This window comes from Pinus tabuliformis, chromosome Q (genome assembly GCF_031772625.1).
Source record: "Pinus tabuliformis cultivar Carrire ecotype Pingquan chromosome Q, CPIR1, whole genome shotgun sequence".
NCBI classification, from domain to species: domain Eukaryota; kingdom Viridiplantae; phylum Streptophyta; class Pinopsida; order Pinales; family Pinaceae; genus Pinus; species Pinus tabuliformis.
This window is the reverse complement of record NC_142296.1, coordinates 948,403,876-948,429,875: the sequence shown is the minus strand read 5'-3', so window position 1 is coordinate 948,429,875 and position 26,000 is coordinate 948,403,876. Positions and strand designations below refer to the sequence as shown.

At 40.5% G+C, this 26,000-nt stretch overlaps 1 non-coding gene across 1 annotated transcript; it reads right to left on the bottom strand.

Moving 5' to 3' along the window:
- Nucleotides 1-21,026: 21,026 nt before the first annotated feature.
- On the bottom strand, nucleotides 21,027-21,219 carry LOC149222626 (U2 spliceosomal RNA). Its single transcript, XR_016249857.1, has one exon. It is a non-coding gene; the product is annotated as a U2 spliceosomal RNA (small nuclear RNA).
- Nucleotides 21,220-26,000: the final 4,781 nt, after the last annotated feature.

Here is a 26,000-nt window from a genome sequence, read left to right as displayed (position 1 = left end):
AAATTTTATCTTCCCATGTTTAATGGTTAAAGTAATGCGGAAAAGCTTAATAACTGGATTAGGTAGATTGAAATCTACTACAGGATTCAGCAGATTGATGAGGACGAGGCAAAGATTCAGCTGGCCTCTCTTCGGCTGAGTAGCATCGTTGTCGTCTGGTGAGAGAGCAAATTGTGAAGCAGTAAGAGCGTGGGTAATCTTCTTTCCTCATGGCCTAGTTTCATTTCTCCATTAAAGGAACAATTCTATCCCTTGGGTTATAAACAAAAAGCCTTAATGGATTGGCAATACTTAAGGCAAGGCAGAGGTTAGGATGTTCAAAGCTTTACAGAGGAATTTAGAAAACAGGCACTTAATTTGGGCATTGCACTTGACTCACCTAAAGTAGTAACTAAGTATATTGGATCATTACATAGTTACCTTAGACATTCATTATTATTGTTTGAACCAACTACTATTGACTCTGCCAGTGTGAAGGAAATCCATCTTGAGAACAAGGGCAAAAATGAAAGAGATGATCATTTCAAGAAACCACCTTTCAAACCTCCAAATGGAAAACCCAAAGTGAAAGGAAAAGGAAAGGAGAAGAGGACGGCATCAACCAAGAAAGATGAAGGAGAAAGACCTTATTGCAATCACTACAAAAAGGAAGATCATGATGACGATCATTGTTGGAAATAGTACCCGGAAAAGGGACCAAAGAAGTATGGAGGAAAAGGCAAGCAGAAGACAATGGCAACTCTGCAGCAAGACCTTGGATCCAATTCGGGAGATGAAGCATTGATCACAGCAGCAGGCACAAAAGGTACTCTTACACCTCATGTTAATTCTGAATCACATGAGGGTACTAGTTCAATAGATGAGTCTCTTCCTAATGAATGAAAGAGAATTGAGCTATTTCATATTAGAGTTATCATAAATCAGTGTTGAAAATATCGGTATCGGCAAAATATCGGTGAGGGTCTAGAAAATATCTTATTGGCAATATCGGCAAATATCGGCGAGCATAAAAAATGCATAATATATTCAATTTTTTCAGATTTTTAAACATGTAAAGCAATAACAACATGAAATAAACACATTGGCACACAAAGCTGAAGAAAGCACTAATATATATGATGTCAAATAGAAATGATACATCAAAGGCGATACCAAATCCTGCTGATCCCTGATAATTGTCCATTCAAGGACTCAAATGTGGAGAACCAATACAAAATAACATCACATATATAAAAGTATTCATCATCATGAGTTATATGTAGCATAACAAATAAAACTAGCAACTATCTATCTGAAATCACTGCCCTCTCCCCCTTTTATGGGAAAACATGATGGGCTATTTGCCAGGCCTGCCCCTAGTAGTAGAAGGTCCTGACCCTGCCTCTGCACCTAATGTCAAATAATGAGTGCTAGGTATGGGGCTATGCTCTCCTATATCTATAGCAGATGATGTTGATGTTGATGCTCCTGCAGTGTCCTCCTCCTCCTCCTCCTACTTCTCCACCGAGTGTTGTTGCTCCTCCAAGTTCTCCTCTTGTTGCCCCTGTTCTAATGGATCATCTGCCACTGGCTCTAACCATGAAGGTGACTCCTCCAAGTTGGCCTCCTTAGACTCCACCCTCCACTGAGACAATACATCAATATTGTCTAAGGAAATGGCATCTGGATCCATTGGTGATTCTATTTGCCTCACTCGAAGTCGGATGTTGTAATGCACATACACGAATTCATTGAGGTGTGCAAACTCCAACCTGTAAGAGTGCCAAAAAAAGTAATGAGTCTTGACTCTTGACTCTTGACACTTGAAGGTCATAAATTAAAAATTAAAAATTACAATAAGTGTAATTGCTCAACTGAAGGCTGGAGCTCAAAGTTATACCTGTTGCGCTTTTTTGCATGTATTTTCTCAAATACACTCCAATTGCACTCATACCCTGAAGAGCTACATGTTTGACTCAAGATTCGTATGGGCAATTTCTGCAAATTTGGTGCCCTTGCGCCATAGCTTCGCCACCAAATATCTACAACAAAATAATGAAATAAAAAATTCAAAAACTTAAAACATAATTAAACTTTCAAATAAAAGTTACATAATTGAATCTAAAAAAAATAGAATTATAAGTAAGGAAATTCTAATTTCTAATGAATGATGACTTGTCACTTACGTGGCATGAAGAGGGTCCTTTCCCTAATAGCATCATCAAAGCCAAATAGGCCAACACAATCCCGATAATAATGTATCTCGCGATTGATTTTGCTACAAAGCTCAGGATCAGGTACCATCCTCTGAATATAGGAATGGAGCCCTTCCATCACCTCGCCATCAAAATCAAAGCCGCATTTGTATGAAAATGTGGGGTTGAGGAAGAGTGTTGCTACATGAATGGGTCGATGAAGCATCCCTGTCCACCGACTATCAATCACATCCCATAACATCATCTGCCTATCAAGGCCAACAGAACCCTTGTCTGCATAATAAGAACGAATGGCCTCCTTGGCCCTATCCATGCCCTCATACAAATAAGCCATTGTAGGCTTCTCCCCATCTACCAATCTGAGAACCTTTACTATAGGTTCAATAACTGAGCATGCTTCTTCTACTCCATGCCAAAACATCTCAGGGTACACCATTGTTGCAATGGCTTTCCCGTCCTGTCTCCTGTTGTATCTATAATTACACCAATCATCAGACACAAACATTTGCTTCATCTCAAACTAACATCGAAGAAAACACTGAAGAGTAATAAAGTTTGTGGCAAAACGTGTGATCGCAGGATGCCGCAACTCCTTGTTTCTAGTGAACCTCCTCATGAGGCTAAGAACAAAAGCATGGTTATAAATAAACTTGGGGACGCTCCTAGCCATATCAACCGCCTCCTTGATGAAGGAGAGTTTCCCCATATCCTCAAGTAACAAATCGAGACAATGTGCTACACACGGAGTCTAAAACAATGTGGGATGCCTCTCCATAAGCATCTTGCCGGCATACACATAGTTAGCTGCATTGTTTGTTATGACTTGCACCACATTCTGCACACCAATCTCCCGAATGAACCCATCTAACAATTCACATATCGTTGTTGCATCTTTGATATGTTCTGATGCATCCATTGATTTAATAAACATGGCACCTTTAGGACAATGTACCAAGAAATTTAGAAGGGTCCTACCCTTCCTATCTGTCCAACCATCAGACATCACTGTGCATCCAGTAACTTCCCATGTATTTTGCAAATCCGCCAATCTAGAGTTGATGTCCTGCTTTTCTGCTTGAAGAATTCGCCCCCGCAACTCCTCATATGTAGCACCTTTGGTACCCTGGGCCCACAACAGCAATAGCATCACACATTGGCTGCCAAAATGGATTGGTTTTGGTGATGCTGAGAGGTAAGTCGCTCCAGAAAATACACCTCCCCATGACTCTATCTGCTTTTTGCTCCTCCTTTTTTTTAACAAGCGATTTTATGCCAAGTTGTGCTCCATGTCCTGTTCATGGAACAAAAAATGATGACCTCGCACTAGCAGTAGCAGGTAATGATGTGCCAGCTGTGGAGACCCTCCCACTACCCTCAACATCAAAATCAGGAGAAGATATCCCGAAAGATCTACCTGCACATTCAGCCTTGTTTCTTTCTGTCTCTTCCTTCTTTTTGTATTTTTCATCAATTGCCTCAAGAGCTTTTTGTATAAGCTCCAGACTAGAAACTGTACAAATCCCAACATCATGTCCACTGAGTCTAGCCAGATGGTATTTCAGTCATGTAACCCCACTTGTCATCCTGGTCCCACACAATTTGCATGTAAGATATGCACAATTTGTCCCACCATCAGGGTTCTCATACTCCAAAAATGGGTCCAAGGCCTTTGGCATATTTGTATTTTGTAGTGGGCTAACTCAAACCTAGGGCACCAAAAAAAAAATTGGAATTAATAACTTAATAAGTAATAACCACATCATTTTACAAAACAGTTTTTTTGCTACATTATTTTCAATTTTGCAATGTGAATTCAATGAAAAACCATAAATGACAATAAGAGGGTGTATTTTAAAGTTTAAAAAAAAAAAGATGGAGTTTGCTCTCCAAATATGGAAAAAAGTTAAAAACTTAAAACCCTTGCATTTGCTCATGGGCATGAAAATCTTTTCAAATGGAAAAAAAAAACAAACAAAATGATTGTAGGCAAATAGGCAAGCAAGAACAATCCGAAAACTAACAAAAAATTCATTAACATAGGGGTTTATTTGAACATACATGTTAATGGAAGAAATGAAATTGTCTCACTGTTCTTCAAGCTTAGATCAACGAAATCTTCGTTGTTGGTGGCGATAATAGCTATGCAACACTCAAACCCTCCTTGGCAGCAAGCACATAGCTCTCCCCTTCCTTCTCCAGTAATCAGAAATGAAAATGATTGAAAAAAAACCAAAATCGGACTTTTATAAGCCGCGCAGAATTCTTTTACTGTCTTCGGGCGATTTTTTCAATCGTCGTGCGATATTTTGTCGAAATATCGGCGATATTTTCTCGGCAATATTTCGGCTCGCCGAAAATATCGCCATATTTCCGAAAATCACCAATATTTTGGTGATATTATCAACACTTTCATAAATCATACAAAAGTGGAAACTCTGTTTGATACTGGATCCCAAGCAAACTTAATTATAGAGTCCTTGGTAAAGAAGCTAGGGTTGGAAACCAAACCACATCCAAAACCTTACCCACTTGGATGGATACATGATAAAGCAAAAAAATGAATGTAACTAAGTAGTGCAAGGTTAAATTTGTGATCGCTTCTAAGTTAGTGGATGAGGCAAAACTTGATGTGATACCATTGGATATCTGTGGCATGGTGTTAGGGAGTCCATATCTATATGATAGAAAGGCAATCTTCTTCCGTCATGAAAACAAATACCAAATCACAAAAGATGGGGTAGAATATATTGTAAGGGCTCATCAAACTAAAATCAATGCCAGCCCTATAACTATAGGACAAATGAAGAGGTTTGTGAATTCCAGTAAGGGTTTCATTCTTATGGTTGTAAGGGGAAAAGATGCAGAATTATCCGATGCTTTTCAGGGTTGTGTTCATGTGCATAAAAAGGAATTATGTGAATTAATTTCTAACTATGATGAGATGTTTCAAGAACCAAGGGGATTACCTTCAAAGAGGGAAATCCAACATGAGATCCATTTGCAGCATGACGCTCCTTTACCGAATATTGGCATGTATAGGATGTCGACCATTGAGATGGAGGAGATCAAAAAGCAGGTGCAGGAACTATTGAACCAAGGGGTCATCAGACCGAGCACTTCTCCATGCGGCTCATCGATTGTCTTAGTGCCGAAGAAAGATGGCACATGGAGGATGTGCGTGGATTATCGAGAACTAAACAAAATCATGGTGAAAAATCGTTACCCTCTTCCCCGCATTGATGACTTATTAGAGTAGTTAAAGAATGCTATCTATTTCACCGAATTGGATTTGTGTAGTGGTTATCACCAGGTTCGAATTGCAAAGTAACATGTGTGGAAAACCGCCTTCAAGACCAAACAGGGGTTGTTCGAATGGATGGTGATGCCATTCGAACTTTGCAACGCTCAGCCACTTTCATGAGGGTCATGAATGATCTCTTTATGCCTTTCATTGATGAATTTGTTCTTGTATATCTAGATGATATCCTTGTCTTTAGTAAAAGTTGGAATGAACATGTATGTCATGTGAAGAAAGTGTTTGATGTATTGAAAAACGAAAAACTCTATGTAAAATTGTCAAAGTGTGAGTTTGGGAAAACCTCTTTGGTTTACCTAGGTCATATTGTTGGTCATGGTCAGCTAAAAATTGATCCTTCTAAAGTTGAAGCAATTGAAAATTAGCTTAAGCCTACTAGTGTAACCGAGGTTCGCAGCTTTTTGGGTGCAGTACAGTATTGGAGGAGATTTATTACCAATTTCTCTATTATTGCAGCACCTTTACATGCATTGACAAGTGTAAAGCAAGTCTTTCAATGGGGAGGAAAGCAACAAAAGTCCTTCGAAACATTGAAAGAAAAGATCAGCACCGCACCGGTCTTGGCCTTACCAGATCTCCAACAGCCATTTGAGATTGAAACAGACGCCAATGGATATGCCATGGGAGTTGCACTAATGCAGAAAAAGAAGCTGATATGTTACCATTCAGAGAAGTTCTCTCAGGCTGTGATAAACTATCCCACTTATGACAAGGAGTTATATGCCTTGGTCCAACGTGTGAAAAAGTGGAAACACTACCTGATCGGAAGGGAGACCATCATCCATACGAATCATCAGCCCTTGCAGTATCTTCAGCCACAAACCAAGTTGCAGCAATCTCGTCATTTCAGGTGGATGGGTTTTCTTCAACAGTTTCATCTGGTAATAAAGTATAAGAAGGGCACTAGCAAAAAAGTGGCTGATATGCTATCTCGCCCTCCTATTTCTTCTTCTGCTATTTTGCATAATGCTTCGTTATCTTTTGAAATTTATGCTGAACAATATGCTAACGATGATGACTTTAAGGAGATTTATGCAAAACTAACCCATGGTTCACAGGTGGAAAACTATCACTTGCAGGGGAAACTGTTGTATCACCTTAGCAAATTGTGCATACCCACAAGAGAAAGGGTACATGTAATCCGAAAGGCCCACACCTCCCTTGTGTCTGGTCATTTTGGGATTGAAAAAACTTTGTGTCATGTACAAATATTTTGTTTTTGGACTCATATGAAGAACATTGTGACTCGCTATGTAAAGGGTTGTGTGATGTGTTATGTTTCAAATCCCTCTAATAGAAAACTCGGCCTCTACACACCACTCCCTATTCTGAGTCGTCCGTGGGAAAGTGTGCCTATGGATTTTGTAGGAGGTTTGCCTTTGTCTAGAAAAATTCATGACTATTTGTATGTTTTCGTTGATCGTTTTAGTAAGATGTGTATTTTAATGCCTTGTAAAAAGCAGATCACTACATAGCAGACTGCTCATCTTTTCTTTCAGCATGTTTGGGTCCATTTTGGGTTGCCCACATCGATTGTGTCAGATCGGGACTCTCGCTTTCTCAGAGAAGTTTGGACCAGCATATGGAATATGATGGACACCAAGTTGAAAAGAAGCATGACATTCCATCCACAGACTGATGGACAGATAGAGGTTGTAAATCGCACCGTGGTACACTTGTTGCGAGGCTATTGTGGAAAACATCCTAAGTCGTGGGATGAGCATCTTCCATATGTGCAACAATCCTACAACCGAGTAGTGCACTCATCTACACATCGTTCACCATTTGAGACATGTTTTGGCTACCTGCCAAAAGACCCCTTTGTTATAGTCTTTGGAAGGGAAGATGACTCCAGTGGACATGATGACAGGGAAAAAGTGCAGCAGTACATTCAACGGATCTAGTTGATTCACCAAGTAGTACAGGAGCAGTATGAGAAAATTCAAGCTCGTTAGAAGGCTTGACATGACAAACATCAAGTCGACCATCAATTTCAAGTGGGTGACAAAGTACGGTTCCATATCAACAAGGACGGGATGAAGGGAGAAGGGAAGAAGTTGTGACCAATCCGGTATGGTCCATTCACCATTTTGGAGAAGATTGGAAACAATGCCTTTCGTCTCGATTTGCCGATATATATGCAAATGTACTCCGTAGTGAATGTGGAGAACTTAAAGCTATATGAGCCACCATTGATAATGGACACCGAGGAGGTGGGCACAGTTCCCACAGTTGATGACTTTGCACTAGAGTATCTCGATGAGTTACCTGAAGACATCATCCTTGACAGAAGAACCAGGACTTCACGACAGGGAGACGTGGAATACCTTTGAGTTGGTTTCAAGGGGATGCGCCCTAGCAAGGCAAAATGGCTGGAAAAAGAAAGGGTGAGGGAAAAATTCCCTCACTTACGAATTGACTGATAAAGCTTTTGGCGGTCCAAAAGCTCCTCAATGGGGAGGATTGATCCAGGGGGATCTCCAAACACAGTGGCATGGAAAACGCTCAAAATTCAAAGTGGTGGAAAGGCAATGAAATTGACATCAGATCGAAGTGCTCGTCGCCCTGATTCCAACGGTGTGAATGACACTCCAATCTAAGTCTGAATGAAGGAGATAGAGGCAGTCAAAGTTGGGTTGACTTTTGATGACTGGGCAAGTTTAACGAGGACACAATTTGCACTTTTCTGGCAGACGGAATCTGGCCAACTCTAGTCAGATTCCGACCGAAATCATGGCCTAGTTAAAAAAACTCCTTCGACTTAAAAACAGAATTTTTAAAAATGGTCCATTTTGTTATTATAACAAAAAAAAAATTATTAAAAAAAGGGGGGTGGGGGCCACTAACCCCACCACCCCCCAACCCTCATAATCGCATATTATGTTAAGTAATGGAGGTGGTTTGGCCCTTGGGGTGCGGACCCAACACTCCACCCCACCATCCAACTACGTAGATGACAGAGGACGGTACGGGGGCGGGCTGCCCAAGGCGGGCCCAGCCAACCTTGAATTTGTTAAAACAAACTTTTGTGTAAAAAAAAAAGGAGGCAAGGTTTGACCGCCCGACCTCCTCCCTATTAAACTGGATCTCAACCAACACACCAAACCACTTCATTGAGAAATCTGCCCAAAATATTTTATTTAAACACAGTTTTTCAGTGCTCCCAAGCATAGGAGGCAGTGCATGCAGTGCGAGGCACACTTTTGCAAGAGGGCCAAATTTTCACTTTGTCAGAATTTGACAAATTTTATATGGTTTCAGCAGTTCTTGACACCACGAATGCAATGGTGTTGTCCATTTCTCCATCAGATTTCTACATTTTTCGGACATTTTTCAGTATGGAGGTATTAAACTCCTTTTTTTGTAACTGATGCGTGTACTCTTCTTTCTCATACCACTTAATGAATGAAGGCCTCCCCATTGATCGAGCAGGGCCCGGAGACGTATTCCAAGTCAGACGAACTCCGTTATCAAGTCTTGTTGTCTTCTTTCACGATTTATGTGTTTCTCCTCTTCTCTCATGTGCACATTAATTTTTCTACGTTAAGCTACAATTTATGCATGTAATTCTTTAACACAACTAGAAGCAAAAGATTTTGGATCAACCTGGCTGACAAAATTTTCGAACATAGTCCCTCACTGATTCTCCTCCATGGGAAGAAACTGAACGAGAAATGGGGGCACCACGTCTCGACAACCCTGTAAGTAAGTAAACATCATTGATCATAATAGGGACCACTTTGTCCCTTATGTGAAAAGCCTGATCCATTGGATCCCATGCATGAACTAGGAACTGCAATAGTTCTGATTGTTGCCTCATCCTGGACAACTTGAAGTATTTGAGCAACCCACAGTTTTCGAGGGCCTCAACCATACCCGAATTATTTAAGGCAACCATGTCTTGTTCTTCATGCTCTCTTTATCACCAAGTAATAGACATTTTGATCCGATGAAAGCCTGAAATCAAACCATAAGCTTAGTTAGGATTCATTTCATTCAAAAAATTGGAGAAATTTTGGGCCAAACAGGTGAAGCCAATTAGTGAAACTTGCCCAGCACAGCCAGGCAAGGAGACAGTGCACTGCAGTGCAGCGACCCTTCTGTGTGGGTGCTCTGCAGCGTAGTTTTCAACATGGAACGTTGCATTGATCCCAAGGCAAAATATTCTAACCCCAGGGGCCCTGAAAACCCTAAAAACTTGCATGAAACTATAAAATAATGACATAAAAAGACAAAGGAGGGGTAGATCTCCTACCTGGTCCAGACGGCACGAGAAATGATCCACTCAATTGCTCGCAATCAGCGACTGAAGATCGAGGTAAAAACAGGGTCAAAGCACAAACTGAATGGTAAATATCAAATGGTGAAAATAACATGGTAAAATCTTGTTTTTATGTTTATTTCATGATCATTAAATGAGTAAAATTTAGTATTTACCTATTTTTACCAATGAAACAGGTATGTTTGATCCATTTGGTGTTGCTTTGAATAGATTTACAGCTGAATTACAGAATTTGGCGTGCACGATCGTGAATTGTACTTTGACCACAAAGCATACTTTTATCTCTTTTTCGAGATTTGTTAAACATCAAAAAAGGAACCCCCTTCGAGTCCTCTTTAATCTCTTTTTAGACTCTCAAAATATGAAAAGATTGTCGAGCACTTGTCCTTTTCAACTCGTTAACGGATTGGAAACAACATCTACTCAGTATAAGTTTAACTCTTTTCCGAACTGAGATAGATTCTTTATGAAAAAGGAATACGTTGATCAAACATGGTCAATAGGTTCTCCCTTGTATTGTTTTACACTTTTTCGAACTTGAGAGACAAATCTACGAAAAAGAACTTGTGGAGTTTTCTTTTTGTCCCTTTTCAAACTCTCTAAAGTGACAAATTTTTCCATCATGACAAGACCGAGTTTCACCTTCGCTTGTCTCGTTAAAACATCACATAGCAATGGATTCACCCGAAGGATGGAATTATACAACAAGCATATGTTATCCTCCTCAAGATTGATAAAAATAAAGAGGTATTGGTCAGCAATGACTGGGGAAAATGGGAAAAGGGGTAAACAACTTTATGGCAGCAGGTCGCTCTTGAACATGAAACTTTCACTTCATCACTGTGACTACAGGGGTTGGGTTATCTGCTTGATGGTCATCATACCTTGGTCTATCATACCATCCATTACTTTGGTTTTGGGTCAATGCTGCCAATTCATTCAGTGTCACCGATATGTTCAAGAGAAGTCACTCAGTTAAATTCATCCTTTGCAATACTCATAAACCTTCATTTTCATGACCGCCATTCCTGAATCTTGTGTTGTTGGTCACATTCCGTCTCCAAAAATCATTACACTTGTTTCATGTCGTTGATGTGGGATACATCAAGGCCCTCCTGCGATGAGTCTCTTCTTGTCCACATCAGCGCATTATCCAAGAAGTTGACTTAGAAACACCCTTTCAGTACATTGAGGCTTGCATACATCAACGGCAAGTTTATCGCTTCCGACGATAGGTTGACATCACTGGCCTTCGACCGAAAGACTTTATATGGTGTTCGACATCAAAACATCCATTCACACTATGCAGGATGTACTAGAGTACCTTGAGGATCATTATCATTATCGGTGATTTCTCTTGCGTCTGTTAACGACTTACATCATTGGTTGGTAATCAGACGGTGTCTTCCCATGTTCGACTTCAAATCACATATTCACATGGTTATACTCATACTTGAGCGAATGGTTGAACGAGATAGAAGACCCCGGATCTAGTTTCATGTATCCAGGCTACGATTTCAGGAATGTACCAAATCATCCGTACAATGGCTTTACATTGGTGGTCATCCCATCATGGGTCTATATTTGTAGACCTCTCTATGTACTTGTAATGAAATTTTATATGTTAAGCATGGGTATGCCTTCCCTCAGAAATTCATGAGAAAAAATCAAAACATCATGATATTATGTATTGTAATCGATGCAGGTCACTATCCACTTCGAAACCTCCTCATCACATCATAAAGCATATCATTTGACATTATTATTTTTGACTTCATGCTTTAGGGGGCATCTGTTATAGATCCATTTGGGCACATCACTCCCATCATTCATATTAGTACTATTAGGGCTCATCAAACCCTAATTCAGTTGCTACATGCCCTAGACAAGTCATCACTTTGAATGCCTCCTTCCCTGAGAGTTTCTTGGCTTGAAGCCCTCCAAAAATGCCTCCTTGAGGGACCAACGTAGCCTTGGTCAAGGGTAAGTGCACTTCAGTGCGGGTAGGCCCATGTCAGGGTGCTTTCTAGAGAACTTAGGCCCACTTTGACCTACAATGGGCGAGATGGAACGAAATCATCATAGGGTTCTAGGAATATTCTTATCTTTTGGGGCATTCTATAAGATTCCCACACTTATCATCTCCTATGAGCTCGAAATTGGATAGGGAATGAGTTAAGTAACCTTCGATCCTCTCATCACTTCCTCCATGGAAACTAACTCTAAGTTTGGAAGGCCATTCAATACCCTCATTTATGACCAAACCTCATCCATTTTCCTATAAATTGAGCACTCATGTAAGTGATCAAGGGCTGGACTTTGAGAATTTGTAAGGAGATATTGTTGGTGTGAGGATTGAGATTGTAAGCAAGGATTGTTATGCTACCAGAGTGTTGTGCTTTTGATGTGATGTTGGTTGGAACCCAAGCTGGAGGAGTGACATTGGATCGGACTTCATGGTTGTAAATCTTCCTTCTACTTAATAAAGATGTTTACATCTTTTCCCATATTCTTGTCTTTATGTATGATGATTATATGTGTAAATGTCTTCGATTCCATTTGCTTATAGTAGATAGATATCTTTCTTTAATTGGTTTTTGTCCTCTGTTTATGATTGCAGGTACTTGTCAAGCGGATTAAGCTCGAGAAGGAGCGATAGGAGCCGCACAAAGGAGACAAAGGGAAAGCGAAAGATAACAAGTAGGTCCCTTGTCTTATTTATCTTCTATAGAAAAAGGTTAAGCACTTTAAATTTGTTGTTCTAGGTGTAGCTACCCACTTAGGAAAATTGTGTTTATCCGTAGATGCAAAATTCTACATAAGTTGTTGTGTTCCTATTTAAGTTCATATCAGTGGTATCAAAGCAGTCTGCTCTTTCTCTGTTTTTATTTTCATGTCCCCATCGAGGTCAAGGTATAAGGATTTAGGGCTCGATCTGGTTGAACCATCATAGGATCAGTCTTGCAAAACCCGACGACCTCCCATGGCGGAAGAAAAGAAAGATGAGGGGGTAGGAGATCCTTTCAAAATGTTGATCGACGAAGCCCTCGAGCGACAGAGGCCGTGATGATGGATAAATTTGCCCATATCCTTCAACGATTACCCACAGGTGATGCATCTTCATCCAGCAGCCACTATGGAGGCACCACTCCTTTTAAGGTACAAGTTAACTTCGATATTCCCATATTCGAAGGCCTGATAGATGTAGATGCCATAGATAAATGGTTAAATCTATTGGAAGGATATTTTTCAGTTCATGACTTTTCCAATTGGGAAAAGATTACATTTTCACTTCTCAAAGCCACCCCACACGTCAAGGACTAGTGGGAAACCTACTGTGAATAAAAGGATGAGTGTGAACACTCACTGTTTTCATATGCACCCAGCTAGAATTCTTTCTGAGACGCCATCAAGGAACAATATTACCTTGTTGGGAGCTATGAAGATAAATACATAAAGTGGACCACGCTATGGCATGGAATGAACCAAGATGTGTCAGAGTTCACAAATACTTTCCATACCCTTCACACGAATCTGGGTATCAAGGATACTAAGCAACATTTTGTGCTCAAGTACCACGACTATCTCCACAAGTACATCCAGGACGAGATGGAGTTCCTAGAAGTTTCCTTGTTCGGCATGGTGTATCAGTACGCTATAAAGATTGAGCAGAAGTTTAAACAAAAGAAGCAGGACTTCGAATTTGCGAACCCAAAGCAAGGAAAAGGCACCCCCAAACCAAAGAACAAGGGACCAAGCCAAGGCAGGGCTATCGAAGCCGCAAGTAAAGAACAACACCACGAATATGAAGAAGGACACAGGAAAATGATGTGAGTTCCATAAGATCTCCACTCACTATACAAGTGAGTGTCGGGCCAAGTAGTCACTGGTGGCCGAGCTGAAGGCCTCCAAATCAAACACAGGTTCCAACTCCAAATCAGAACCTGATAAGGGGACTGACAAAGGGAAGCATATATTTGATGCGGAGACCGGTGCCACTGTGGCCACCACAAAGATAAAAAATAAATAAAAAATAAAAAATAAAAATAAAAATAAAATAAAATAAAATAAAAAATAAAAAATTGAGCCTAAAGATCCGGAGGAGGGGAAACGCCTCTTCCACTCACAAATGTGGGTGAAGGGTTCTCCATTGTAGTTCATTGTCAACGACGAGGGCCAAAATAACCTCATTTCAACAGAATTTGTGAAGCGGCTGGGCCTAAAGACTACAACAAATCGATAGTCGTACACCATCCGGTGACTTCACCAAGGACAAGATCTTCGCGTCAGCCATTAGTGTTGTCTTCCCTACAGCATCAAGCCCTTCAAAAATGAGGTACTGTGTGATGTTGTTCCTCTTGAAGTTTCTAATGTATTATTAGGACAACCATACTTGTGGAAGCGACATGTTGTATATGAGTCTAGACATCGCTTTGTGATTATTACTTTGGCTAATAAGTTATACAGGATACCGAAGGTAGCCCCACCTACCGCCATCTCTTTGATCACTGCAAAGCAATGAAATGAGATCATTTCCCAGAGAAGGAAATTTGTTTTCATTATGATTCAACCCCAAGGCAAGAAGAAGGTTGTGGCCACGGTTTCCAGGCAGGGCTCCTCTGCACAGCAACAACAAATGGACAAGGTCGTGGAGGAGTACAGGGATATTTTCGCCTCACCCACAGGGGTACCTGTGCACTATCAAATCAAGCACTCCATCAATCTAACCCCAGGCGTGTCACTTCCCAATGGACCGATCTATCGATGCTCTATTCTAGAAAAAAATGAGATCAAGAGGAAGATTCAGGAACTACTGCAGAAAGGTCACATCAAGACAAGCTCATCACCTTATGGGAACCTGACTGTATTGGTACAGAAGAAGGATGGGACTTGGAGACTTTGTATTGACTATCAGGTGCTGAACAAGATCACTATCCGGAATAGGTACCAAATCCCGCAGATTGATGACCTTCTGGACCAGCTCAAGGGGGGCAAATATTTCAGCAAGATTGACTTGAAGTCAGGTTAACACCAGGTTCTTATCGAACCCTCTGATGTGTGGAAGACTACCTTCAAATCCATCGAATGGTTGGTCATGCCGTTCGGATTGATGAACGCCCCTGCAACCTTCATGAGACTGATGGACAACATCTTGTGGCCCTTCACCAATGCATTCATGGTGGTGTATTTAGATGACATCTTGATCTTCAGCCAGAGTTGGGAAGAGCACCTCCACCATATTCGACAGGTCATTCAAACCCTTCGACAACACAAGTTGTGTGCTAACTTGGAAAAATGCACCTTTGGCCTAACCCAGGTTCAATATCTAAGGTACATCATTGATGAGCAGGGTGTACATGTGGACTCATCCAAGATACAATTCATTTGGGATTTGCCAACCCCAACCACTCTAACAAGGCTCCACAACTTTTTGGGTATTGCAAATTTTTACCGTAGGTTTGTGTTGGGGTTCTCTCATATAAGTTGGCCTTTAAGTCAAGTCACCAAGGGCGAAGTGAAAACAAAGTTCTTTTGGTCAGAATCCGAATAACGAGCGTTCTCCGAGTTGAATAATTACCTCTGTTTTGCACCAACTCTCACATTACCAGACTTGCAACAACCATTTGAGATTGAGACAAATGCCTCTGAATATGCTAATTGGTGTTGTTCTTACTCAACATGGGCATCCAGTGGCTTACCACTGTGAGACACCGTCAAACACAGTTTGAAAGTATCCCACTTATGACAAAGAAATGTATTCCATTATGAAGGATTGTCGTCAATGGAAGCATTACATTTTGGGGAAGGAAATAGTCATCCACACAGACCACTGGCCTCTACAGTTCATATAAACACAAGGGAAGTTGTAGAATGATCGCCATCAGAAATGGTCCACCTATCTGCAACAATTCCATTTGAACATTAAGTTTAAGAAGGGAAACACCAATAATATTGTTGATTACATCAGTCGACCACTATTCATGGCACTAATCACTGTGCTCGACTCCTGTGGGCATGAGACATTAGGGTGGATGCATTTTTACAAGAGTGATCCAGAATTTGGCAACATATACTAGACACTCCTAGAAGGGAAGCAAGTTCCAAATTTTCACCTTCAAGATGCACTGTTATGCCACTTGGGACACAGATGTGTTCCTTCAACTGAGCATGCTAAGATGATTTTGGAGGTGCACCACATTCCAGTCGTTGGACATTTCGGGGTAGAGAAAACAGTGGCGGTATTTGAGAAGTATTTTTATTGGCCAAAACTTCGTCAGGATGTTGGCAAGTACATTAGATCCTGCACCGCTTGTGCCATTGCCAAACCAACCATCAAGAAGCAAGGCTTGTATACTCCACCTACTCCTAGTCGACCTTGGGAATCTGTCTCCATGGATTATATGTCGGGCCTTCCTTCTACTAAGCACGACAATGGTTGTGTTTTCATGGTCGTCGGCAGATTCTCTAAGACGACCATCATGGCGGCTTGCAAGAAGAGTATCACATCAAAGGCCACTGCTAAGATCTTCTTTGAGAGAGTGTGCGTACATTTTTGGATACCACTGTCCATTATCTCAGATCGGTACAACAGATTCTTGAGTGCATTTTGGTCAAGTCTCTGGTCAATGCTGGATACAAAATTTACTAAGTCCATGACTTTCCATCCCCAAACTGATGGGAAAATAGAGGTTGTCAACAAGATGATTGTACACATTATGCGCATGTACAACATTGAACATCCATGCACATGGGATGAAAGTATCCCCTATGTACAACATAGCTACAACAGATCTCTCCACATCTCAATAGGCCATAACCCCTTTCAGGTAGGGCTGGGATTTTAGCCATTATGCCCCATTGATGTGGCCATACCATTTGCAGCCACTCAGGTAGATTCGGCTCACATGCAGTCTGAAGCTGAAAGGTCTAACAACTTCATTGAGTGCATTCAACACATATTCCAATGGGTCCATGATATATTGGATATAGCCAATGCTAATTACAACCAGTGCCATGATCAACATCGAGTGTTGCACAAGTTCTAAGTGGGCAACAAAGTTTGGCTTCATTTGCAAAAGAAGCACCTTCCTGGACCCCACCGCAAGCTTCGCCCGCTCCAATATGGGCCATACACAATCACCAAGGCTGTTGGTGACAATGCATTCGAGATCAACATCCCATTGTTCCTTGATCTACACCCAATGTTCAATGTAGATCACCTTCGGCCATACATTCCACCATTATTGGATGCATCTGACATTGCAGAACTGCTCACACCAACAGAGCTCAACCCGGACTACATGGAACAAGCCACACCTGATCATATCATGGACACATAGATCAAGAACACTCGGCAACAGAGGATACGGCTATATCGAGTTATCAAAGCAGGCCAACTCCTTCACCAGGGCAAGTGGTTCATGAGGGACTAGGTTCAACAGAATTTTCTCACCTCATGGAAGCTCTGCATGCAATGGGGACCGTTTCTTCCTAAGTGGGGAGGAATGATCTAGGTGGTTATCGAAATCAAGTCTCCTATTCCACCTATACCCCCCAGTCAGCTTCATCTGTTTCCTTAATTGTAGCACAATTTACTATTTTTGGCAGTTTTTCGGGTCCTAAAATTCCAGAGCCGTTTTGAGGCTCTAAATGACATTTTTTTTGGCAAAATTACTTTGGTGATTCTTAAGGAAATCGCATCTTCCGTTGTATTCCTCGGATATATCTTTCCAATGAGGTATCATATGCGTCAATCAGAGATAATATGACCAAGTTACGACGCAGTGAAGTTGACTGCCCAACTAACCCCAATGGGGCCCATAAACTCTTGGTGTTACATCTCCTCGAGTTATGGTTTTGGTTATTTATGGTTTTCTCTTATTGTTCAATAATAAAAATGCCCTTGAGACTCATTATAACTCAATTCAGAGACATGTAGCTGCTACATCTCTTCTCAGAGATAAGCTACCATCGCCCAAGCTATCTTATTTCCATTTTGTTTGTAAGCATAGTTCAATATTTTTCTATTAATGAAATGAAGTGTTTTCCTGCTGCATCTCTGTGTTTATGATTATATATGTAAGTTGTTGCGTTCCTATTTAAGTTCAGATCAGTAGAGGATCTAGTGTAGATATCATTCTTTCATGATAGCCAAGTAACCTTAGACGTGCAATAACATAAGAAATGTGCATTATTTTGAAGGTTGTTTGCTACACATTGATTCATGGACACTTGTACAATTGGGAGAGAATGATTCCTTGAGGAGATGTGTCCCTTGTCATGAAATTTGGGCATCAATGAATGCACTTGGTGAGGTTTTAGGTGGATATTACCGGACCTGCATAACTTTCTCATATAAGCTCTGATTGAGGCGATTCTTGTGGCATTGGAAAGGTATTGGCGTGTATATTATGGAATTTGGGCACATAGTAAGCTCGGGACCACAAAAGGTGTTCATTTAAGGCATGAAAATGGCTCCAGAAGTTCTTGACTCAAATTTTTTTGAAATGGGGACACCCGTAAAAATGGTCTTGTGAGTTGATTCCTCCACTTCTCCCTCTCTAAAAGCATCAAGATTGATGACAAATAATATAATGATCCAAACCATATCACCCATGTAATAATGGGGTAGCCTAATCTGCATAGAGATTGCATGCCTTCTTTTTTTCTAGGGTGACTTCTTAGGGAAACCTAAAGGATGCTTACTCACATTTTTGGACGGCTTCCTTAGTAACCCCGTTGGCATATACCAATACACCTAGCCCAAGGGAATTCACATTGAGCACCTGTTGGCACAAAACTACCCAAATGCCCATCAAAATTTGTGACAATTGGTCGAGGTAATCTCCTCGGTTACAAAGACTATAAAACTTGTATAGGTACTTGATATAAGTCTTAAGGAGTGGGTAGATCTTGATAGAGATATGAGACCCCATTATAACCCCTTCTTCCATATCCACCATTTGAGGTGTGGGAAATTGTGCCTTTTTGGTCCATTTTTTAAGAGAGAACAATGATTGAAGTGAGTCACGTAAAAGTAGAACTATGACTTGAACAAAGCGAGTTGAAATGGAACTAGTTTGTGACTATATCACAAAGACAACAAGTAGGCTTATTTATGAGAATATCATGATAACGTTTTGATGCCCCTTGTTAATAATACGTTACCAAGGGACCCACTTTTAAGTCATACCATTAAGATATTAATGCAAGAATTCATCATTCAACATATAAAGAGCTCACTTTGTCACCCTTAGGCCAAAGGAGTAGCAGCGTCTACCAACGAGATTTTGATGAAGATCCCGACCACAATTTGAAACATTAGTAGGGATAAATAGGATGACAACATGCATTACAATGCTTATAAAAACAAAAAACACAATGAAATCACGCCATGATCAAATATAAAAAATAAGCAATTCAAGAATGGAGACCTCATACCAATATATGGCAGTAAAACTAAAGGTAAGATAAGAAAATTGAAAATCACTAGACTTGGAACTTATATTGTCAAATGCATGAGAGATAATTGCCTCATCCAACAAGAAACACCTATTCGCTTTCTTCGAGCGATGCTAGTCAGCTCGGCGCTTCATTCCAATTTGAGCCAAAACCAAATTGCCCCGTAGTGTGCGGAGAATGGCTTCTTTGGTGTGAAGCGTGAAGTAAACTTTGTGTAGCTAGGGTGTGCTTGGTAAATAGGAAGCCACTGCTAGGAGTTTGTGGCCATAGGAAGCTACACATGGCGTCATTTTGGTAGCATCGGGAGAAGAGGTATTACACCACAATTCTTTAAGGGGTGGCCATTATGCTCATTGGTGTTGCCCTTTTGAGGCAAAGCATCTCAAACAAGTTTCCACGCACTTATTGACCAACTCTATGTGGCTATCAATTTGGGGATCACGAACAGTGCTCCCTTTCAATTGAGTACCCTAAAGTTTAAATGAATCCTTCTTGAAATTGTTGGTGAGTGCGAGATCTCGATTCTACACAATGGAAAGCGTGATGGCATGCAACGTGAACATTGGGTCCATGGAAACATGGGTAACCACGGAAGGTGTAAATGGGTTCGATAGGGTACAAAAGTAAGCACATATGCAAATGTGGTCGGCAAACACCATGGTGACATATTGGTTGTCTGCTTTGAGAAGGCCCATTGTGAATTCCATTGAAATGTCGGTCCTGATGGTGGTTGATATTGCTAGTCATGGGTGGCGACACTTCTTCACCATCTCACCCTTGTTCCTTTAACAAGAACCACATGTAGGTACAAAAGCTTAGATGTGTGTTTTCATGCATTCCCACAAGAAAGAGTGCATAGTCAATTCGTAGGTAAGCTGAAAGCCAAAGTGTCTGGTAGGAGATGAACACAACTCCTCTAAGATGGGCATTGTTTTAAAGCACAATTTTGAACCAAAAGAATGCACGCTTTATGCTTCAAGGTATCTTGGTGTCGTGTGTAGCCCATAGGTGGATTGGGATTCTCCTAAAGCACTTGAAAACACTTGACCTCTTCCTCCAATGACATTGGAGGTTAAATCCTTGGTCACCATGTCCCGTGCGGCTGTCATGTTAGAAGTGAGCTTGAATTTATTTGTAGCATTCGAGATGATTTCTGTTGTTATTACCATTCGTCATAGAACAACTAGCGTGTACAGCAAATTCAGATCGAAAAACAACTATTGTGTACAGTAAAATTTGTTTAACATACACATCCATCCCTGCATTTCTCAAATTCGTTCGACATACACATCATCCATTCCTGAATTTCTCAAAAAAAAATTGACATACACATCATCCATCGCTGTATCTTCTGGATTAAATCTGTGTGAAGACGGACCAAATCCCATAATATGATGATTCAAGAGCTAGAGAATTATCTCATGAAGCATTTTGGGGAAGATGTACATCGTCACTTTTTGAGTTCAAACTTGACGAAGCATCAAGGAAGGAGATGACTAGTTGCAGAAGGCAACACCTTCTCATATCAAGGAAGGAGATGACAAAAATAGTAGATATTCTTTTACGATGGATTGTCTTGCGTATGCGTGAGTCAAATACAACATACTTGTTAAAGGTTCTTGAGTTTCTGCCTGAGTTTGTGGATGCTTTGAAGAATGAGCGACAATTATACACCATAATACCTGTAGTACTTGGGCGCGGTAAACAGCACGATTCAAGTTAATGCATCACTAATCAACTGAATAGAATATAGAAGATGAATGCGGTAAATTTCATTTCCTTCACAGTACTGTAATGCAATCCACAAACGACGCCCAAGAGCCCCAATAGCAAGCTATTGTAAGTGGGTCCTCCCCCTAGAAAAATACATTTAATATCATGTGGTTCTATGAACCATGTATCAGATATTAAACTGATAAGAATAGATACTACACTTGATCTTAGCCAAAAGGTCAAAAAAAGGTATGATTTTCCCCTCCTCTTTCGGTCCCTTTTCTATTACTCCCCCTCTCCTCTATCTCACTCATTCATGCATGTGGGATAAATAATTTCTATTCCTTCTTATACCACTTAAAATTTAAATAGACATGCTTTTTAATATCAAACTTATATTTTCAATATTCTCACCATTTTCACCCTCTTTACACGAGAGATCAAATCTCTTTTCATTCTAAAAGAGGTTTGCATCTCAAGGGATTTGATCCCTCTCCAGGGAATTGAGATGGATGTATGTAAAATTATCTAGAAAGTACAAATATAAACTTTATTGTTTTTTAATATATAAATAAAATTAACTAAATATTAGAATATTATCTAAAATTAAAAAGACGAAACTTCTAATATATAATGCAATATCGTAATAATTAATTATATTTAATTATATGGGAAACAATCACTTTTATTTTTTTCCCTTTCCATGTTATCTTAAACTTGTGGTGGATGTTATCATAACATAATAATAATTTATATATTAATATAAAGGAAAAGATTACACTATCAAAAAATCCATCAATATGATGTTTAATGGCATTGGACATAATCAATGGAGATCATTGCTTACCCATTCCTTGAAGTCAAATTCACCAAGATGTGTCTTAACTTAGTCAAATTTAATCAACAACCTACATGTTAAGTTGGCCTTTCCATATTTAATCATCCACTGTGTTAGCCATATCGTACGTATTTATCATGTTGTAATTGTTGATTATGATACAATATAGTGTGTTTAGTTGTCTTTCATAAGGCATAATGATTTTACTACCAATTTAACATAAAACAAATTTATTAATGGTTTTGAAAGTTTAATCCACTGAGACATATTTTAACAATTTGTGGAGAGTATATCATGATTTGATTTTGGTTATTCATGTAAAGTATATTAGAGTCTAATTTTATTGCAATGAATATTGATTTTTTTCTTTCAAAATCAATGTCTTCTAGAGTCATCGCATTCATGATTTTTATTGTATCGACATTTCGAACTAACCTCTGTGATTCATCATCAGGGTCTGATCATGATGATGAACCACAGAGGTTGGTTTGAAATCTCAATACAATAAAAATCATGAATGCGATGACTCTGGAATAAATAAATAAACTAAATTAGCAGAAAAATTAAGGCTATATACTTATTAAGTCAGTTCTTTGGTTATAACACCGAATCTATTTGTTGCTTCACTCGCGCAAAACACTGGTCAAAGTTTAAGCTCTCTCGCACAAAAGCCTATTCAAATTTTAAGTTTGTGTGCAATGTACAACACTTTCAAAACTCTGCTCGTGAGTAATTTTCACATCTATGATGTTTCAAAAATGTGTTGTTTAAAAATTTTACAAAATCCTACTGAAGTAAGTTTTCAACTGAGAGAGCCTTACAAAATCACACTATGATTGGTTTACATGAGAGAGAGAGAGCCATGAATTGCAGGTTAAATAAGTTTCTCGACGCACCATACATGGGCAGAAATGTGATCTTGTGAAATAGCACCCAACATCCATGGGCAACCACATCTCCATCAAGGATCTCGAGAAGTCAGATAATGCGACGCTCCCTTTTGAGAACACCAAGAATGCGACATGGATCGTTGTACCCCAAGAGGAACCTCCTACTCTCCATCGATGGGGAGGGCCACTGTATGCTCATCAACCTCCACTGTCATGTCTTCCTGTGACTAGATTTCCTTCAAGAACAACATCTGGTCTATCAAACTCAGCCCCAACTTGGCCGCGACAGGGGAAGGGTTGACTTGGAGGAGAGCTTGGGGAGGATTCAATCTATATCTCTCTCCACTATCGACGTTCTATTCCATTCATATTAATCTGTTTAATTCATAGTAATATCCTTCACGTCCTATAAATCTAATATATTAGTATAAATTCAACATATTAATAGAGCTGCCATTTAGAAAATGTTTACATTTAACGACTAACGCCTACACATATCCCCTATATTGGGATGAGGAGCAGCTCTCGACACAATCACCCTCCTCATGCTACCCAATGGTTTGGCTGGTTAACTTTCCTCGTTTGCTCCCTTATGAAACATCCAATGCACATAGAAGAATGAAAATTTGATACATTTCTTTCAAAAATAGACTGGACTGGTGGTGACGAACACGTGCACAATATTTGAAATTTCATCCAGCTCAATGATCGTATAACCCATTAATTCCATCCATATGAGAAATTGGGATGTGTTGTGTCGTATGAGGCTCTTTTTTGTTTCAGAAGAAGCTAGCAACAAAACAAAATTATAGAATATTTTCGGACTCTAGAGGCAAAGGAAAATCTTGATGCAATGTACATAGGAGAGTTCTTCAATACTAACATTGGATACAAAATAAGACCTCAACCAAGAATGTTTCTTCCCACCACCGTAGAAAATGACATTGAATACGCAAGACAAAGACGGGGAAAATGATTCTTAATTAAGATGTGTCAACCCTCGTCTATCCAAAAGAGGAAGAAAAAGGAATTTCACATTCTCAAATTTTCTTCTAATACTACTCATGTGATCCTTGCCACCATTCATACCTTGTTGACCAAGTTTTCCCGATTCAATGCAAATTTGTGTTCTCCACTTATGGTGTTGTTTACGAGCATCACATGTCATTCTTGGCTCCAATTCGTTTTGTTTAAACTATGAAGCCTTTTCACGTAGCCTTTCTCATCGAGGGCTTTGGATCTCATCCTCACTTCGTACAATAGTTATGCCCCTGACAAGTTGACCATCAACTTTCTACCTTAGCCCTCCTCACTCTTCGCTCCATGCCTCGTATCCTCCCATTCTTGCCTTTTCATTACCAAAGTTCGTTGTAAACACTGAGGGTGTATTCTCGTCCTCTCGAGGAAGCTTTGCACACGAGGGAAGCTAAGCACTTCTTATTAGATATTTTCATCACCACGTAATAAGACATTTGATAGTAATGCTTACATTCTTCTACAACCGCGTTCTATCTCTGGTTTCATTTAATTTGCATATTCCTGCAATTGCACTTATTTAGTTGTTGATGTAAACATTGATTTCTGTGGATTAATGTGTCCACATATTCCTACCTCACTCTGGATCGACAATGTCAGAGCCTTCCATTGCCTAATTCATGCCCCTCTAACAAGATCAGGGTAGAAGTAGCTTGCTCAACTGATGTGTGACCCGTGTGGCTAACTCTTTTCCAGCCCAGATGACATCATGTGGGGCAAGAGATCTTGTCTTACTCTAAGTCAGTGAGCAAGCGAAGATGTTAGGTGTTGAATCTGTGTGCTCAGATTGTGCTACAATTCTCCACCATCATCGGTGCCTCTACTTCATCAAGCCATCCCATCAACAACAGATGCGCCTTTCAAGATACAAGCTAATGTGGACGTCCCTCTATTTGACTGAAAGAGATGTGCACGCTTTAAAAAAATCTCCAAAATCCCCGTAGTTTACTTTATTCAATTACGAGAAAACGGCATTTGTGCCTCCAAAACCACACCCCCATGCATAGCATCGGTGGGACAACCATCATGAACAAGCACCATAGATGAAGAAGTGGGAAGTGCTATGTCTTAAGACACATGCCCCGCATGGGGTGATTTCATGGATGCCCTCAAGGAGGAGTATTACCATGTGGGGAACTATAAGGACCAATACCCCAAATGGTTGCAATGCCACTAGGGTCAAGATCCTCTTATATAAGTCTATACTAACACCTTCCATTACCTTGTCTATAGAATCAGGAAAACTAAACAAAATAGAGTTCTAAAGTACCATAATGGTCTATGCATACTAACATGGAGTTGTTGGACATCTCATGCTTGGGAGCAACCTATAGACAAGTCGTTAAAATTAGCGAAAAGTGTTGGCATCAGGGTAAAATAGAGTTTATCCCTGAAACAAGTCACAACCACCTACCACCTGTAATCAACAACTTGACTGCTCATGTTCCTTTTGGATATGGCAAAGTGTCAGGACCCCGAGCTGGCACCAAGGCCAACGGGCGCCTATGATAGGCCATCCTCACTTGGTGGCGAAAAACTGACTTGGAGGTACGATGAGAGTGCCCAAGTGTGACAAGCATGCCTAGGTTGACACAAGAGGCAGCATGCACGAGTTGATGGGCGCACGCCCTAAGCGCGTCCGCACTAAGGCAGGGCACCGAGATGGATGTAGCAGGCACGACACAAGGGTCTACTAGCCCACATGACGTGGTATAATGAAGGGTGTATGAAGAAGAGTGCTCGCCCATAGTAGAGAGTGTGTAAGGGAGAACGCCCACATCACAATGTAGCGGCAGCCAAACTTGATGGACCTGTTCCCACAAGCACGCCTGCACCCAAGGTGGGGCACCGTGACAAGGCAATGCATAGCGGAAGTGCGACCGCACCGGGCGAGACATAATGAGCAAGTGCGCGACATGCGAGCAAGCAGGCAATGGGATGTGGAGTGTGCGACACAGAAGCGACCAACAATGGTAGCATGGACAGCATGGCAAGCGAAGCTCCAAGGATGGGGTGCACTCGCCCAAGGAAGGGACGTTTGCATGCCCACATGCAGGTCGGCCTAGGGGTGTGCCCAACCAAGATGGAGGGTCGACTCAAGAAGTGAAGGGGTGTCGGCCCACGTAAAATCAAACGACTAGAGCGTCTATAATAAGAGGACCTCGACACTTGGAAGAGGAAGCAAGCAAGTTCGCACAAGATAAGTAATATTACAAAGCTAATCACAGAAAGGACAAAGTCTACTATATCCCTGAAATGTAAAGGGTGT